General features: G+C 48.3%; 1 protein-coding gene across 4 annotated transcripts in view; it reads left to right on the forward strand.

Annotated features, from left to right (window-relative positions):
• LOC306912600 (storkhead-box protein 2-like) overlaps positions 1-18,409 on the forward strand; it is a 112,405-nt gene that overhangs the window by 27,936 nt on the left and 66,060 nt on the right. The window lies entirely within an intron of this gene.

Genomic DNA, 18,409 nt, shown 5'->3' on the forward strand with positions numbered 1-18,409 from the left:
TTTGCAATCCCATAGTTGGAACGGTGGGGCGTTGCTATAGGAACCGGACCAATGTTACAGGCTTCCGGAGGCTTCAACCATTATATAGACGGAGTATACGTTGTGGTATATATACGGACCTGGGATATGACGCCACCTAGCGTCGCCTTCCCTATATACGTACCTGGGAAAAAGAGTTAACGATGCCATGGTTACAGTGGTTGGATGATGTTTTAAAGGTGATGCTAGGTGTTTAAAGGTGATGCTAGGTGTTTTAGAGGTGATGCTAGGTGTTTTAAAGGTGATGCTAGGTGTTTTAAAGGTGATGCTAGGTGTTTTAGAGGTGATGCTAGGTTTTTTAAAGGTGATTCTAGGTGTTTTAGAGGTGATGCTAGGTGTTTTAAAGGTGATGCTAGGTGTTTTAGAGGTGATGCAAGGTGTTTTAAAGGTGATGCTAGGTGTTTTAGAGGTGATGCTAGGTGTTTTAGAGGTGATGCTAGAAAGGGATGCTAGGTGTTTTAGAGGTGATGCTAGGTGTTTTAGAGGTGATGCTAGGTGTTTTAAAGGTGATGCTAGGTGTTTTAGAGGTGATGCTAGAAGGGGATGCTAGGTGTTTTAGAGGTGATGCTAGGTGTTTTAAAGGTGATGCTAGGTGTTTTAAAGGTGCTGCCAGGTGCTTTAGAGGTGATGCTAGGTGTTTTAAAGGTGATGCTAGGTGTTTTAGAGGTGATGCTAGGTGTTTTAAAGGTGATGCTAGGTGTTTTAAAGGTGATGCTAGGTGTTTTAGAGGTGATGCTAGGCGTTTTAAAGGTGATGCTAGGTGTTTTAAAGGTGATGCTAGGTGTTTTAGAGGTGATGCTAGGTGTTTTAGAGGTGATGCTAGGTGTTTTAAAGGTGATGCTAGGTGTTTTAGAGGTGATGCTAGGGGTTTTAAAGGTGATGCTAGTGGTTTTAGAGGTGATGCTAGGTGTTTTAAAGGAGATGGTAGATGTTTTAGAGGTGATGCTAGGTGTTTTAAAGGAGATGCTAGGTGTTTTAAAGGTGATGCTAGGTGTTTTAGAGGTGATGCTAGGTGTTTTAGAGGTGATACTAGGTTTTCTAAAGGTGATGCTAGGGGTTTTAAAGGTGATGCTAGGGGTTTTAGAGTAGATGCTAGGTGTTTTAGAGGTGATGCTAGGTGTTTTAAAGGTGATGCTAGGTGTTTTAAAGGTGATGCTAGGTGTTTTAAAGGTGATGCTATATGTTTTACAGGTGATCCTAGGTGTTTTAAAGGTGATGCTAGGTATTTTAGAGGTGATGCTAGGTGTTTTAGAGGTGATGCTAGGTATTTTAAAGGTGATGCTAGGTGTTTTAAAGGTGATGCTAGGTGTTTTAGAGGTGATGCTAGGTGTTTTAAAGGTGATGCCAGGTGTTTTAGAGGTGATGCTAGAAGGGGATGCTAGGTGTTTCAGAGGTGATGCTAGGTGTTTTAAAGGTGACGCTAGGGGTTTTAGAGGTGATGCTAGGTGTTTTAAAGGTGCTGCTAGGTGTTTTAGAGGTGATGCTAGGTGTTTTAAAGGTGATGCTAGGTGTTTTAGAGGTGATGCTAGGTGTTTTAAAGGTGATGCTAGGTGTTTTAAAGGTGATGCTAGGTGTTTTAGAGGTGATGCTAGGTGTTTTAAAGGTGATGCTAGGTTTTAAAGGTGACGCTAGGTGTTTTAAAGGAGATGGTAGATGTTTTAGAGGTGATGCTAGGTGTTTTAAAGGAGATGCTAGGTGTTTTAAAGGTGATGCTAGGTGTTTTAGAGGTGATGCTAGGTGTTTTAGAGGTGGTAATAGGTGTTTTAAAGGTGATGCTAGGGGTTTTAAAGGTGATGCTAGGGGTTTTAGAGGAGATTTTAGGTGTTTTAGAGGTGATGCTAGGTGTTTTAAAGGTGATGCTAGGTGTTTTAGAGGTGATGCTAGGTGTTTTAAAGGTGATGCTAGGGGTTTTAAAGGTGATGCTAGGGGTTTTAGAGGTGATGCTCGGTGTTTTAAAGGTGATGCTAGGTGGTTTAAACGCACACACAGACACACCACAGTACACATCCCACACACACACACACACACACACACACACACACACACACACACACACACACACACACACACTTCCCCTCAAAGACACAAGCTTAGTCGTTTCCATTTGGCAACAAGACATCAATGTTTACAAACTCTTTGCATGTGTGTGTGTGTGTGTGTGTGTGTGTGTGTGTGTGTGTGTGTGTGTGTGTGTGTGTGTGTGTGTGTGTGTGTGTGTGTGTGTGTGTGTGTGTGTGTGTGTGTGTGTGTGTGTGTTCAGTGAATGGCAACACAGCTCAGCTTCAGCAAAAAAGAGCGAGAGAGAGAAAGAGAGGGAGAGAGAGGGAGAGAGAGAGAGAGGGAAGCTAGACAAAGGGGGGGTGCTTACCGCTTGACTGACAAGCATGCTGCCCTCCCTTCTCTCTCTCTCTCTCTGTCCCTCTCCCTCTGTGAGTGTGTGTGTTCGTGCGTCTCTCTCTCCCTCTGTGAGTGAGTGTGTGTGTGCGTGCGTCTCTCTCTCCCTCTCTGAGTGTGTGTGTGCATGCGTCTCTCTCTCCCTCTGTGAGTGTGTGTGTGTGCGTGCGTCTCTCTCCCTCTGTGAGTGTGTGTGTGTGCGTGCGTCTCTCTCTCCCTCTGTGAGTGTGTGTGTGTGTGTGTGCGCGCGCGTCTCTCTCTCCCTCTGTGAGTGTGTGTGTGTGTGCGTGCGTCTCTCTCTCCCTCTGTGAGTGTGTGTGTGTGTGCGCGCGTCTCTCTCTCCCTCTGTGAGTGTGTGTGTGTGTGTGCGTCTCTCTCTCCCTATGCGAGTGTGTGTGTGTGCGTGCGTCTCTCTCTCCCTCTGTGAGTGTGTGTGTGTGTGTGTGTGCGTGCGTCTCTCTCTCCCTCTGTGAGTGTGTGTGTGCGTCTCTCTCGGCTTCACGGCACAATAACACGGCGGCAGCGAGCGAGCGAGCGGGAGAGTGAGAGAGAAGAGGAGCTCTGGGAGCGAGCGAGCCAACCAACAGGCGGACGAACGAACGGGCGGGCGACAGTCGGAGCGAAAGCAAGAGCAGAGAGAGAGAGAGAGAGAGAGGGAGGGAGGAGAAGACAAAGGAATCGCAGGAGCGTCGCTGGGCTCGTGGATTAACCCACTTGTGTGTTTTTTTTCCTTTTTTAACCGCCTCTTCTTTTCCACCCCGCGTCTTCTTCTCGTTTTTTACGCGGATCTCTCTCTCTCTCTCTTTTTTTTCTCACACGTCCTCTGTCATCCTTCGCTCGGCAGCGGTGGACACGCGCCCGCGCGCGCGCACACACACACACACACACACACACACACACACACACACACTGTCAGTGGCGCGGACGGACGGACGGAGGCTTCATGGGGTTAGCGGTGGCGGTTTAGCTCAGCGGGCAGCAGCGGATAGAGAGATGAGGCGTACAGAGGAGGTGTAGAGGAGAGCGGAGGACGATCGGAGCTCTCTCTCTCTCTCTCTCCTCCCAATGGCAGCTCTGCCTCTCTCTCTCCTCTCTCGGCCTCTTTTGTGCTGCTAGCTCTCGCTGTGTCTCTCTCTCTCTCTCTCTCTCACGCCTTTTCCCCCGCTTCGGCTTTTATGTGTTTTTGGGGGGGGTTTTGTTCCGTCTGTCAGTCAGGGGGGTGTTAAGGGGGCATCTCTCCCACGCTGCCCCCCCTCCGTTCCCAACATCCCACTGACCCCTCCTTCTACCTAAACCTAGCGACGCTAAAGGCTAACGCAACCGAGAGGAGAGGAGAGGAGGATGAGTTGGAACGTAGCCCAGTGCTAGGCTAACGGCTAAAAACCCAGCGGATTATCATTGCCCCGACTATAGGGAGGAGTTGGCGCTACACACACACACACACACGCACCTGCTGGATAGGAGCCTCTATAGGCGCTACGTTTACGTTGCCGCGCCTGGACTCTGGACTCCAGGAGGAATAAAACATCATCCTCGTAATAACAATAATAATCATCAAAAAGGTGTGCTGCTGCTGTGCACAGGCAGGCATGATGGATATGGATCGCGGCCTTGCTCCTCGGACCATGATGGTTTTGGGCTGACCAATAAGGAAACTGGACTAGTTTGGTTATAGATGAGGGGTTGGAGGTAACACGCCATCATCACCCTCCCAATCCCCCCCCGCCACCCCACCCTCACCCCTCCCCCACCCCCCACCACCCGAGTCCACCTGGCTTTTGGGACGGAGCAGACCGGACCGGACTGGACGGACGCACTCCGAGGCCAGCCGTGTTTATTTGGCGGGGCGATGATGATGTGGGAGTCCGTTGAAACTAGACTCCCGCCCCGCGCCGCCCCACGTTTTGGATGTTACAGCGCTGCCCGCGCGGGTCACCCCAGCGGCCGCCATGGAATTCACCTGATCCTCCTCCGGGAAACCGTCGGGTCAGACACAGCGCCAGCAGCGCCTCTGCTGCCCACGCCCCCCCCACCCCCCCGGCCGGGGGCCCACTACTACGGATGGGACGATAAATCGCTGTCGTCGTTTATCGTGATAAAAAAAAAAAAAAACGCTCGCAATAATCGGTATCGTGGAGAATTTATCGTGGAATTGTCCTCCGTCGCTCGCTAGGAAATAGCGTTTTGTTGAGCTGTGAATTTCGGTACAACTTTATATACCCTGTGAAGTTATATGTACATTTGGCACGCTCTAAATTCACTCTACACAACTCCATTCGCCAAAAATGGCAGATCTACAAGCTCACAACGCGTTGCAACGCAACACGTTGTGAGCTTGTAGATCGGCTATTTTTGGCGAATGTTCCTCCCCAGTATAGGGATGCTGGGTGTTCAAGTGGTCAAACAAAAACAAGTGCATTTTTTTTTAGTTTTAAGCACATTGTGATCATAATCGTCGTGACATGTAATTCTCATATCGTCCCGTCCCTAATAGTTACGAGTACTATTTGAGTAGTTTTGTGGGTCGCGTTTTCTTCGGGACTTCGGGATTTCCCGAGCGAAGAAAGAATGAAGAAGGCGGGCAGCGCCACGCTGCGCCGGGCATGGCCCAGCGCCGACCTATCGGAGCGCCTGGCGATGCCGGGTGGCGGCGGCGGCTCCGCGGCCGCCACGGGGGTGGAGCCTCAGCGGGTCCGGCGCTCCCGCAGCGAGAAGGACTACCGCGTCCACAAACACAAGAAGCACCACCACCATCAGCAGCAGCATCACAACAACAACCATCTTCCTCCTCAGCAGCAGCAGCATCCCTTCCCACCGCAGTACGCCTGTCAGAGCCCGCCCGCTTACGTGCACCCAGGTACCGTAGCCTACATACACTGTTGCTGTGTTATCCCTGAAAGCGTTCAAAGAACGATCGTTTCACGAACACGTTCATATTTTGGGTGAACGTGAACTGAACGTACTGTATTTCTGCCTGATGATGAACGTCATTGTGAACGCGTTCATTTCTGGCGTGTGTGTGAACGTCACTTTCTCACGTTCAACTTCGTTCAAGAGTTGAGTGTTTCCATAGAGCCTTTCCAGGCGAAATCCCCGCTAAAACACACCCTAAACAGGCCTTAATATCTAGCAGAAAACCCACAGATAAGTCCTTATCCGACACAAATTAACTAATCTTTCTCATCCGTACAATTTCACTGGAGCGCTTAGCGTAGCCTATACATATACTGTTGTACCCGCTTTTGTAAACCCAGGTATCGTAGCCTGTTGTACCCGGTTACGTACACCCAGGTATCGTAGCCTGTTGTACCCGGTTACGTACACCCAGGTATCGTAGCCTGTTGTACCCGGTTACGTACCCCCATGTATCGTAGCCTGTTGTACCCGGTTACGTACACCCAGGTATCGTAGCCTGTTGTACCCGGTTACGTACACCCAGGTATCGTAGCCTGTTGTACCCGGTTACGTACACCCAGGTATCGTAGCCTGTTGTACCAGGTTACGTACACCCAGGTATCGTAGCCTGTTGTACCCGGTTACGTACACGCAGGTATCGTAGCCTGTTGTACCCGGTTACGTACACCCAGGTATCGTAGCCGATACGCATACATACATACACTGTTGTTGCCATAGGGGTGGCAGTGGCTCAGGGGTAGAGTGGCCGGTAGAACAGCCGAATGGGAACTGTGAGCTTCCCAGTTTCGATTGTAGTATCCTTGAGCAAGACTCTGAACCCCGGCCTAATTGCTCCCGAAGTGCAGGTTGGTGCCTTGCATGGTTTCCTCTGCCATCGTTGTTTGTATGTGTGTGTGTAAATGGGTGAATGTAATGCACAATCTATTCTATGTAAAGGTGTGTGATTGCGTGTATGTGAAATTGTGAATGGGTGAATCTTGCACAATCTATGTAAAGCGCTATATAAATGCACCATTTACCACATCTGCTTCTTATAAGTGATTTTGGGCTTGTTAAATATTTGTACTAAATATATTAGTTGGAAAGGAGCCAGCTTAGGTGGTTGGGACGTGTCCTCGACGCACGTCCCACTGGAAGGAGACCCCCGGGGCAGCACAAGGACCATATTGAGGGATTATGGGCCCTATCGCTTACACCTTAGCGCTAAACTTATTTACCATGTTGTACTAGCCGATCTACATCGACATGTTGTGAGCTTGTAGATTGGCTATTTGAAATATTTACATTTTTGAATAGTTCAACTAGCCAATCTACATTGACACATTGTGAGCTTGTAGACTGGCCATTTTAACTATTCAAAAATGTTTAGCAAAATAGTAAAAACAAAAATAAAAGAAGTTTAGGGATAAGGGGTTTAGCAGTGACGAAAATGGAGCCCATATATCTCCAAACTGGCCTTGGAACGTCTCGGGATCCCCCAGGAGGAAATTACTAATGTTGCTCTGGAGAGGGAAGTCTGGAGCTCTCTGCTGGATCTGTTGCCCCTGAGTCCAGACTACGGATAAGCGGTTGAAGATGGATGTATGGATGGATGGATGGATGGATATTAGTTGCGCATTGTGGTTTTTTTTGGGGGGCTTGTTTCTAAAGTGTAGCTGCTTGTTTGGGCTCGCTTCCCAATAATGTTGTTTCAGCCGTACATGGGCAACTGGCGGCCCGGGGGCCACATGCGGCCCCCACGTCCCACAGGTTAATATCAGAATATCAGAAACCATTTGTATTTAGTGCATGAAGTTAACATTATATAACTAATTAAATGCATTTGAAATGTATTAGAAATGTTACTTTTCAGGATTTCAATTGAAAAATAGCAAACATTTATTCAGGATTTCAATTCAAATAATAGCAAAAAATAGCTGATCTACAAGTTCAAAACGCACCGCGCCGCGTTTTGAGTTTGGGTCGGGTCGAGTCGAGGTCTTTAATGGGTTGTGGTAAGGCATTCCACATTTTGGTGGCAGTGTAGTAGAATGCATGCCCCCCCCCCCCCCCCCCCCCATGTTTGAGCCGAATTATGGGGGGAACTAGATCAAATGAGCTCTGGTCAGGTCACTGAACCTCTGAGTATCTTAAAGACCCATTGGCCCTCTGAGTCCAGATCCAGACCCTCAGATTAGCCCCGGAAGTTTGAATGTACAGATTTGAAGTGATGACATTGCATGGACCGTTCACCAATAAGTGTTCAAGTTAACACCCTGAGCGGCAAGGACGGAGTTCTCCGTTCAATCAATTAGTAACCCCCCATTTTAGCCGACGAGATCGAAAATCTTAAAATGTGAATAACTAATCATTCCATCCAATTCTAAGAAAAGATTATGTGTTAGACGGCCCACCGCGGTCCCGTCGCTAGTCGAGAATTAATCATACCTCCCGTTGTTGTCGATCGCATCAAGAGTGTTTTGGCTACATCTAGCTATTTCAGCCACATCCGGGATAGCGGGATAGTCCGTCGCTATATGTGCTCCGCTGCTATAAATCGCTGGGCGCTATGATTTAATGGATTACAGCATGAGCACGAAAACAGCATTGTTGTTTTTCACCACCTGTGCGCAACCTAACACAAACACACACGCACATATTAACTGTATATATGATGATTTCAGGTGTGCCAGTACAGTACAGTACCGTGACAGTACAGTACAGTAGAGGGTACAGTAGAGGGACCCCCACACGGTAACTCTGTCATTTCTCTACCGTTTCGTTTCTGAACTGCCCACAGCCCTCCTATGAGACACTGACTGGTTTCTGAACTTCCCACAGCCCTCCTATGAGACACTGACTGGTTTCTGAACTTCCCACAGCCCTCCTATGAGACACAGACTGGTTTCTGAACTGCCCACAGCCCTCCTCTGTGAGACACTGACTGAGTAGAAAGAAATGGTGGTATTTTATCATGAACATTAGTGAGGACCAATAGATTGGTTGAATAGTGGTGAAGTGGTCCTTTAATGTTGACAGTCCTTATGGTTGTCATGCTGTAGCTGTTTTTCAAAGCCTCTCTCGTAACGAGGCATAAAACGTGCAAACAAACACATAATCCTCTAAAGCTGGAACCGGAAACATGTCATATAGAAAGCAGGGAGCAATCCCTTCATCACACACACGCACGCATGCATGCACGCACGCACGCACGCACGCATGCATGCACGCACGCATGCACGCACACACACACGCACGCACGCACGCACACACACACACACACACACACACACACACACACACACACACACACTTCTCGGGAAGAAGTTATTATACACATTATTTTACATTACATTATTTTCAAATAGACAAATTAGAAAATAGGCAGTTGTTTAATGTATGGTTTTTGTAATAATTGTCAAATCTAAAAGTAGTCAGTAAATCTACAAAGTAACTTGTAACTAATGTTGGCAAAAACCTGTCCACCTGTGCCAGTGATCACCCTCCCCTGTGTCAGTGTGCCAGTGATCACCCTCCCCTGTGCCAGTGTGCCAGTGATCAGCCTCCCCTGTGCCAGTGTGCCAGTGATCACCCTCTCCTGTGCCAGTGTGCCAGTGATCAGCCTCTCCTGTGCCAGTGTGCCAGTGATCACCCTCTCCTGTGTCAGTGTGCCAGTGATCACCCTCTCCTGTGTCAGTGTGCCAGTGATCAGCCTCTCCTGTGCCAGTGATCAGCCTCCCCTGTGCCAGTGTGCCAGTGATCACCCTCTCCTGTGTCAGTGTGCCAGTGATCACCCTCCCCTGTGCCAGTGTGCCAGTGATCAGCCTCCCCTGTGCCAGTGTGCCAGTGATCACCCTCTCCTGTGCCAGTGTGCCAGTGATCAGCCTCTCCTGTGCCAGTGTGCCAGTGATCACCCTCTCCTGTGCCAGTGTGCCAGTGATCACCCTCTCCTGTGCCAGTGTGCCAGTGATCACCCTCTCCTGTGTCAGTGTGCCAGTGATCACCCTCTCCTGTGTCAGTGTGCCAGTGATCAGCCTCTCCTGTGCCAGTGATCAGCCTCTCCTGTGCCAGTGATCACCCTCTCCTGTGTCAGTGTGCCAGTGATCACCCTCTCCTGTGTCAGTGTGCCAGTGATCAGCCTCTCCTGTGCCAGTGATCACCCTCTCCTGTGCCAGTGTGCCAGTGATCAGCCTCCCCTGTGCCAGTGTGCCAGTGATCACCCTCTCCTGTGCCAGTGTGCCAGTGATCAGCCTATCCTGTGCCAGTGATCACCCTCTCCTGTGCCAGTGTGCCAGTGATCAGCCTCTCCTGTGCCAGTGTGCCAGTGATCACCCTCTCCTGTGCCAGTGTGCCAGTGATCAGCCTCTCCTGTGCCAGTTATCAGCCTCCCCTGTGCCAGTGTGCCAGTGATCAGCCTATCCTGTGCCAGTGATCAGCCTATCCTGTGCCAGTGTGCCAGTGATCAGCCTATCCTGTGCCAGTGTGCCAGTGATCAGCCTATCCTGTGCCAGTGTGCCAGTGATCAGCCTATCCTGTGCCAGTGTGCCAGTGATCAGCCTATCCTGTGCCAGTGATCAGCCTCCCCTGTGCCAGTGTGCCAGTGATCAGCCTATCCTGTGCCAGTGTGCCAGTGATCACCCTCCCCTGTGCCAGTGATCAGCCTATCCTGTGCCAGTGTGCCAGTGATCAGCCTATCCTGTGCCAGTGATCAGCCTATCCTGTGCCAGTGATCAGCCTATCCTGTGCCAGTGTGCCAGTGATCAGCCTATCCTGTGCCAGTGTGCCAGTGATCAGCCTATCCTGTGCCAGTGTGCCAGTGATCAGCCTATCCTGTGCCACTGTGCCAGTGATCAGCCTATCCTGTGCCAGTGATCAGCCTATCCTGTGCCAGTGTGCCAGTGATCAGCCTATCCTGTGCCAGTGTGCCAGTGATCAGCCTATCCTGTGCCAGTGTGCCAGTGATCAGCCTACCCCTGTTATCGAGTACAGATGTCCTGACGTCACTCATACGCTCATCCTGCTATAGAGAAGAAAGGAACAGATAAAAAGAGCTATACATCCCACTGTAATATTTATTATTCTTCTACTTCCTTCTTATTAATAATAATCATATCATCAATTATGTTGAAGATCAAGTTGTACCGTGGAGTTATCAAATGTATTAGACAAGTTATGAGTTAGTGTTTTTTGTGTTGTATGAATGGTATGTATTGATATACAATATGTTGTTGATGATATTGGTTGAGAGTAGCTGCTTTGACTGTACAGTACCCTGATAGGGATCCAATCAATCAAATGCAATAGTGTGGGGCTATAGTGGGGGCTTTATATTGTGTATAGCAGCCTTCAGAGAGAAGGGAGGCCATGTGTAGTTTCCATTGTGGCAGGCAGACATGGTGTGTGTGTGTGTGTGTGTGTGTGTGTGTGTGTGTGTGTGTGTGTGTGTGTGTGTGTGTGTGTGTGTGTGTGTGTGTGTGTGTGTGTGTGTGTGTGTGTGTGTGTGTGTGTGTGTGTGTGTGTGTGTGTGTGTGTGTGTGTGTGTGGCAACGTGCTCCCCTGCCTTCCTCTCATCTCCTAGTAACCTCTCCCACCAACTGGCGGAAAGTAACTGAGTACTCAAGTACCCTGGCCGTCGCCTCACTAAACTACACTGGCTACCAGTGGAGTTTTAGAACACATTTTAGATTTGCGTTTGTTAGTGAGGCGTAGTGAGGCGTCGTGCCTCACTACGCTTCTCAGCCGCTATAAAACACTTCACGTCGTGCCTCACTACGCCTCTCAGCTGTTATAAAACACTTCACGTCGTGCCTCACTACGCCTCTCAGCTGTTATAAAACACTGAGGCGTCGTGCCTCACTACGCCTCTTAGCCGTTATAAAACACTGAGGCGTCGTGCCTCACGATGCCTCTCAGCTGTTATAAAACACTGAGGTGTCGTGCCTCACTACGCCTCTCAGCTGTTATAAAACACTGAGGCGTCGTGCCTCACTACGCCTCTTAGCCGTTATAAAACACTGAGGCGTCGTGCCTCACTACGCCTCTCAGCTGTTATAAAACACTGAGGCGTCGTGCCTCACTATGCCTCTCAGCTGTTCTAAAACACTGAGGCGTCGTTCCTCACTACGCCTCTTAGCCGTTATAAAACACGGAGGCGTCGTGCCTCACTACGCCTCTTAGCCGTTATAAAACACTGAGGCGTCGTGCCTCACTATGCCGCTCAGCCGTTATAAAACACTGAGGCGTCGTGCCTCACTATGCCTCTCAGCTGTTCTAAAACACTGAGGCGTCGTGCCTCACTATGCCTCTCAGCCGTTATAAAACACTGAGGCGTCGTTCCTCACTACGCCTCTCAGCTGTTATAAAACACTGAGGCGTCGTTCCTCACTACGCCTCTCAGCTGTTATAAAACACTTCACGTCGTGCCTCACTACGCCTCTTAGCCGTTATAAAACACTGAGGCGTCGTGCCTCACTATGCCGCTCAGCCGTTATAAAACACTGAGGCGTCGTGCCTCACTATGCCTCTCAGCTGTTCTAAAACACTGAGGCGTCGTGCCTCACTATGCCTCTCAGCCGTTATAAAACACTGAGACGTCGTTCCTCACTACGCCTCTCAGCTGTTATAAAACACTGAGGCGTCGTGCCTCACTACGCCTCTCAGCTGTTATAAAACACTTCACGTCGTGCCTCACTACGCCTCTCAGCTGTTATAAAACACTGAGGCGTCGTGCCTCACTACGCCTCTCAGCTGTTATAAAACACTGAGGTGTCGTGCCTCACTATGCCTCTCAGCTGTTATAAAACACTTCACGTCGTGCCTCACTACGCCTCTCAGCTGTTATAAAACACTGAGGCGTCGTGCCTCACTACGCCTCTCAGCTGTTCTAAAACACTGAGGCGTCGTGCCTCACTACGCCTCTTAGCCGTTATAAAACACTGAGGCGTCGTGCCTCACTACGCCTCTCAGCTGTTCTAAAACACTGAGGCGTCGTGCCTCACTACGCCTCTTAGCCGTTATAAAACACAGAGGCGTCGTGCCTCACTACGCCTCTCAGCTGTTATAAAACACTTCACGTCATGCCTCACTAAGCCTCTCATCCCTGCTTTATCCTCTTCCTCTCATCATTATCCCTTCATCTCTGTCTCTACAACCCTGTGTGTGTGTGTGTGTGTGTGTGTGTGTGTGTGTGTGTGTGTGTGTGTGTGTGTGTGTGTGTGTGTGTGTGTGTGTGTGTGTGTGTGTGTGTGTGTGTGTGTGTGTGTGTGTAGCCGTTATAAAACACTGAGGCGTCGTGCCTCACTACGCCTCTTAGCCGTTATAAAACACTGAGGCGTCGTGCCTCACTATGCCTCTTAGCCGTTATAAAACACGGAGGCGTCGTGCCTCACTACGCCGCTCAGCCGTTATAAAACACTGAGGCGTCGTGCCTCACTATGCCTCTCAGCTGTTCTAAAACACTGAGGCGTCGTGCCTCACTACGCCTCTTAGCCGTTATAAAACACTGAGGCGTCGTGCCTCACTATGCCTCTCAGCTGTTATAAAACACTGAGGCGTCGTGCCTCACTACGCCTCTCAGCTGTTATAAAACACTGAGGCGTCGTGCCTCACTATGCCTCTTAGCCGTTATAAAACACTGAGGCGTCGTGCCTCACTACGCCTCTCAGCTGTTATAAAACACTGAGGCGTCGTGCCTCACTATGCCTCTCAGCTGTTCTAAAACACTGAGGCGTCGTGCCTCACTACGCCTCTTAGCCGTTATAAAACACTGAGGCGTCGTGCCTCACTGCGCCTCTTAGCCGTTATAAAACACTGAGGCGTCGTGCCTCACTATGCCGCTCAGCCGTTATAAAACACTGAGGCGTCGTGCCTCACTATGCCTCTCAGCTGTTCTAAAACACTGAGGCGTCGTGCCTCACTATGCCTCTCAGCCGTTATAAAACACTGAGGCGTCGTTCCTCACTACGCCTCTCAGCTGTTATAAAACACTGAGGCGTCGTTCCTCACTACGCCTCTCAGCTGTTATAAAACACTTCACGTCGTGCCTCACTACGCCTCTCAGCTGTTATAAAACACTGAAGCGTCGTGCCTCACTACGCCTCTCAGCTGTTATAAAACACTTCACGTCGTGCCTCACTACGCCTCTCAGCTGTTATAAAACACTGAGGCGTCGTGCCTCACTACGCCTCTCAGCTGTTATAAAACACTGAGGCGTCGTGCCTCACTACGCCTCTCAGCTGTTATAAAACACTTCACGTCGTGCCTCACTACGCCTCTCAGCTGTTATAAAACACTTCACGTCGTGCCTCACTACGCCTCTCAGCTGTTATAAAACACTGAGGCGTCGTGCCTCACTATGCCTCTCAGCCGTTATAAAACACTTCACGTTGTGCCTCACTACGCCTCTCAGCTGTTATAAAACACTTTACGTCGTGCCTCACTACGCCTCTCAGCTGTTATAAAACACTGAGGCGTCTTGCCTCACTACCCCTCTCAGCTGTTATAAAACACTTCACGTCGTGCCTCACTACGCCTCTCAGCTGTTATAAAACACTGAGGCGTCGTGCCTCACTATGCCTCTCAGCTGTTATAAAACACTGAGGCGTCATGTCTCACTATGCCTCTCAGCTGTTATAAAACACTGAGGCGTCGTGCCTCAGTACGCCTCTCAGCTGTTATAAAACACAAGGTAAACTGCGGCCTCTCGTGGCTTATTGCTTTAATAAATAAATACCCAAATAAAGTGGAAGTGCCTTGAACTTGTGCTCATAAGTATGTACTTGAACTTGTACTCATAAGTATGTACTTGAGCAAATGTACTTAGTTACTTTACAGCCCTGTCTCCCACAGAGAGGAAGTGAGAAGAACACAAAGCAGGGCTTGGAACCCTCAACCTCTCTCTGCCAGCTCGGGGTCGTTGCTTTCATTCATGTGGCTTATTTTTTTTAACAACGAGCCAAAACCGCCACGCTGCCTTTGTTTTGATAACATTTATACATCCGGGGGAAGTTTGACGAGTATACATATCGGCGCTGTCGGGTGGAAACCCCTTTTGTCCAAAACTGTCACTTTCCTTAAAAACAAGCAAAACACAAAATAATGTACTATTCAGTTTACACAGGTCGTCTCTCCTCCCCTACTCTCTCTCCCTCGTTCTCTTTCTCTCTCTCTCATCCCTGCTTTATCCTCTTCCTCTCATCATTATCCCATCATCTCTGTCTCTACAACCCTGTGTGTGTGTGTGTGTGTGTGTGTGTGTGTGTGTGTGTGTGTGTGTGTGTGTGTGTGTGTGTGTGTGTGTGTGTGTGTGTGTGTGTGTGTGTGTGTGTGTGTGTGTGTGTGTGTGTGTGTGTGTGTGTGTGTGCTGTACTTTATACCTCATACTTTAAATGCGTAGTATGAGGTATAAGTACAGCAGCCTTAATTGTGTTCCTAAAACAGAAAGATTGGGTATTGGGTAAGACTGACGTTATGTATCTTTCAGGACCTTTCACTGCTTTGTCTCAACCATTACTATATGGCTCTGCTCTCAGCCACCGCGGTGGATATTTTGACATTCTGTTTTTTGTTTTTTGTAATGTTGCCACTACTGTTGGAGCAGCCATAAACTACACAGGTTCATCCCAATGTTCTGGGCATCTTTGTAATGTTAGTGTTAGTAAAAAGCAGGTAAAATAGTAACGTTTGAGGCAGACTAACATCAGTCACTCTACAGTTCACTGTAGTAGAAGAGGTGCGGGTTTACCCCGCAGCTATGTCGGCTCCACCTACAGGAAATACGTAAGCTGCGACCATGAGACCCGTTTCTGAATTCGTCTATACAGAACATGTACTTAACTATTGTCAACTTACTGCAAGGAATGGCATCCACATTTGTTTGGAACTTAGCTTGTAACTGGCTCTCGTTTGTTCAAGTGATAATTATCCTGCAGTATTTGCAGTGACTGCTTGTGGAGCTCATCTCCATGTGTATTTTGGTGTGTGTGTGCACGCGCGTTCTAGACTGTGCTCTGTGTGTGTGTGTGTGTGTGTGTGTGTGTGAATGTGTGCGTGCGTGCGTGAATGTGTGCGTGCGTGCGTGAGTGCGTGGTGTTGTCACGTGACTACAGAGCGTGCTGCCTTGGCGGCTTCGGATGTTACCAGATGATCTAATCTCCGTCATCAGCCCCTTATCGACATCATGCAACGCAGCCAGAATGGACATTTACACACGCTGACAGTCAGGGACGTGCAGACAGTGTCGGAGAGGCAGGGGCTGAAATCCTGTAAGAGGGCACTTTTTAGACAAAAATAGCAGATCTACAAGCTCTCAACACGTCACGCTGCGACGCGTTGAGAGCTTGTAGATCAGCTATTTTCAGGGGCGCAACCCTGCACTCTTTATCTACTGGAGATGTGGTGTAACGACATGGATTTATAAACAAATCTTTTCAATGCAAAAATGCTGCGTTCAAGTTCAGGAGAAGAAAAAAAAAAGCAATTATTCTGAATGCTGCCTTTCCGGTATGGCATAGAAAGGATGGGTATTTGCATTTCTTTCACCATAGTATAAATGCTGCATTCGTGGTCTGGAAAGGGCAGTTTCTTTTTTTACAGACGGTTAAAAGGGGCAGAGGCTGAAGCCCCCTTTGATGTCTATGTGTGCACGTCCCTGGTGACAGTGATGTTGTTGTCAGCCATTGTCCGACGTTGGCGTTGGTTGTGTTGTCCAACGTTGTCCAACGTTGTCCAACTATTACTAACCCTAAATCCAGAGCCATCTAATAGAAGAGTTACGATATTGAGGGTGCGGAAGCGCTGTTCATGCAGCCTGAACTGAGCCAAGCTGGAGTTGGAAATACATTGTTTTCAGCGAGGGCGGCGCAAACAAGAGCTATTTTAACCATGTGTGCAACATGACAACTGTTTTAAAGTAGTGTACAGCAGGGTTCCCCAATTAATTTTCCTCAAGGGCCATATTTTGACTAGGGAACCATGCTGGGGGTCGAGTCCGCATGCATGGTGGACCAGTGGTCCGGGGACCACCAGTGGTCCTTGAGGGGGTGCCCAGTTTGACATGCATAGGCTACTGACCCCCATTTAATGCCATTTATATCTGGGACACCCCCCCCCCCCCCAAAAAAACAAAACAAAACAAAACACTTTTTTTGGGGAAATTCTTCCATGGGCCACAAGGGGGCGCTCCGCGGGCCGCAAATGGCCCGTGGGCCGCCTATTGGGGAACCCTGGTGTACAGTAACAACTAAAGTCTCTTTAATGTTTATGTTGTATACTATTACTAGTTTACTACGAAACAATCTAAAATAAAGGGATCATTAAAGCTGTGCTGTTTGTTGCTTGAGTCCAATGCATTTCTCGTACTTCCGGTCCAACCCAGTTGGTTGTCCCCATTCTCAATAGAAGTCTATGTAGGAGAGCCACCATTGGACTGAAGCCCCATGAAGTGAACACAGTTTGCGTAACTCTGTCTACTCTATATCTATAAGGCTCTGCCTAAATCCAACCCTAACTCTAACCTTAGCCTGGGCGGCAGTACTTTTAGGGTTTATGATCCGGTGGTATAACTTCCGTCATGTTGTAGTCAAAGTGTGTACTTTCCAGAGACAATTCAGCGTCTGTATAGAGCGTCGCAGTCCCGCCCTCTACCATGGACCAGGAAATGATTCTCCGTTAATTTTCCTCATAGACATTTCAGAAAGTATTTATTTAAAGACGTTTACGCCGCGGATAAAGCCAACTCGAGTCGTGACAAATCATGACAACAAACACAATTTTTGGGGCCGAACAAATAATTAGAAAGAAGAAAAAAACGTCAGGTTACAACACTTTTTTTGTTGTTTTTCTTCTTTGTAATTATTTGTTTGGTCCAACATATTGTTTGTGTTGTCATGAGTTGTCACGACTCGAGTTGGCTTTGTCCGTGGCGTAACCGTCTTTAAATAAATACTTTTTGAAATGTCTATGGGAAAAATGCATTGGGATTCATTTCCTAGTCCATGGTAGGGGCGGGACTGTGACGCTCTATACCTTTTGCTATCCCACAGAGAAACTCTATTTTATTGGGTATATGTCCTAAAATTATGGTCGTAGGGGAATTATTTTGGGTATTTCTTATTCCGGTTGTGGTTTCCTGCCTGTTGACTACAAATCGGTGACTACAACATGACGTAAATTACCATCCGCTTTAGACCGGTTCACACGGCGATTTTGGCACGAGGTTACTCTAACCTCCGTCTTATAGAGCATCGCAGTCCCGCCCCCTCGAGAGACCCGGAAAATAAATCCCCGTTCATTTTCCTCATAGACTTTTCAGAAAGTATTTATTTAAAGACGTTTACGCCGCGGACAAAGCCAACTCTTGTCGTGACAAATCATGACAATAAACACAATGTTTTGGGCCAAACAAGGAATTAGAAAGTAGAAGAAAACGTCAGGTTACAACACTTTTTTTGTTGTTTTTCTTCTTTGTAATTATTTGTTTGGTCCAAAATATTGTGTTTGTTGTCATGATTTGTCACGACTCGAGTTGGCTTCGTACGACGCTTAAAAAGTCTTTAAATAAATACTTTTTGAAATGTCTATGGGAAAAAATGCATTGGGATTTATTTCCTGGGACTGGCGTCGTCGTGAAAGGGGGCGGGACTGCGACGCTCTATAGGAGAAGTTCGTGCTAGATGGCTTTCTCACAGCTAGTTGCAGTTGTTTAGTCCCTCATAAAAGTGGTCCAGTTGTTATTTTGTGAAAAAAACGCATTATTGGCTGTTTCCCTTATACCCGACCATAAGCCCTGAATGGGCCATTGGATTGTAGTGCTAATTCGCTTATTTCCATCGCTCGAAAATCTTTTCTTTTGTATATAAATGATCTTCTCTCCATAATGTCAACAGTAGCATGCTACGCGTCACACTTTACTGCATAGCAACGCCGTTGCCGTGTTTCAGCCGTAAAGCGGGAGCTCTCGTCTATCGCGAGACTTCGCGAGCTCCATGCTCCGTGAATGTAGCGAATGGAGAGAATGGAGAGAAGATATATTTTAAAAAAATCACACCCGTGTGAACTGAGTGGTGCAACTCCCCTCTCCCCT

Source organism: Electrona antarctica (genome assembly GCF_951216825.1).
Source record: "Electrona antarctica genome assembly, chromosome: 19".
NCBI lineage: Eukaryota > Metazoa > Chordata > Actinopteri > Myctophiformes > Myctophidae > Electrona > Electrona antarctica.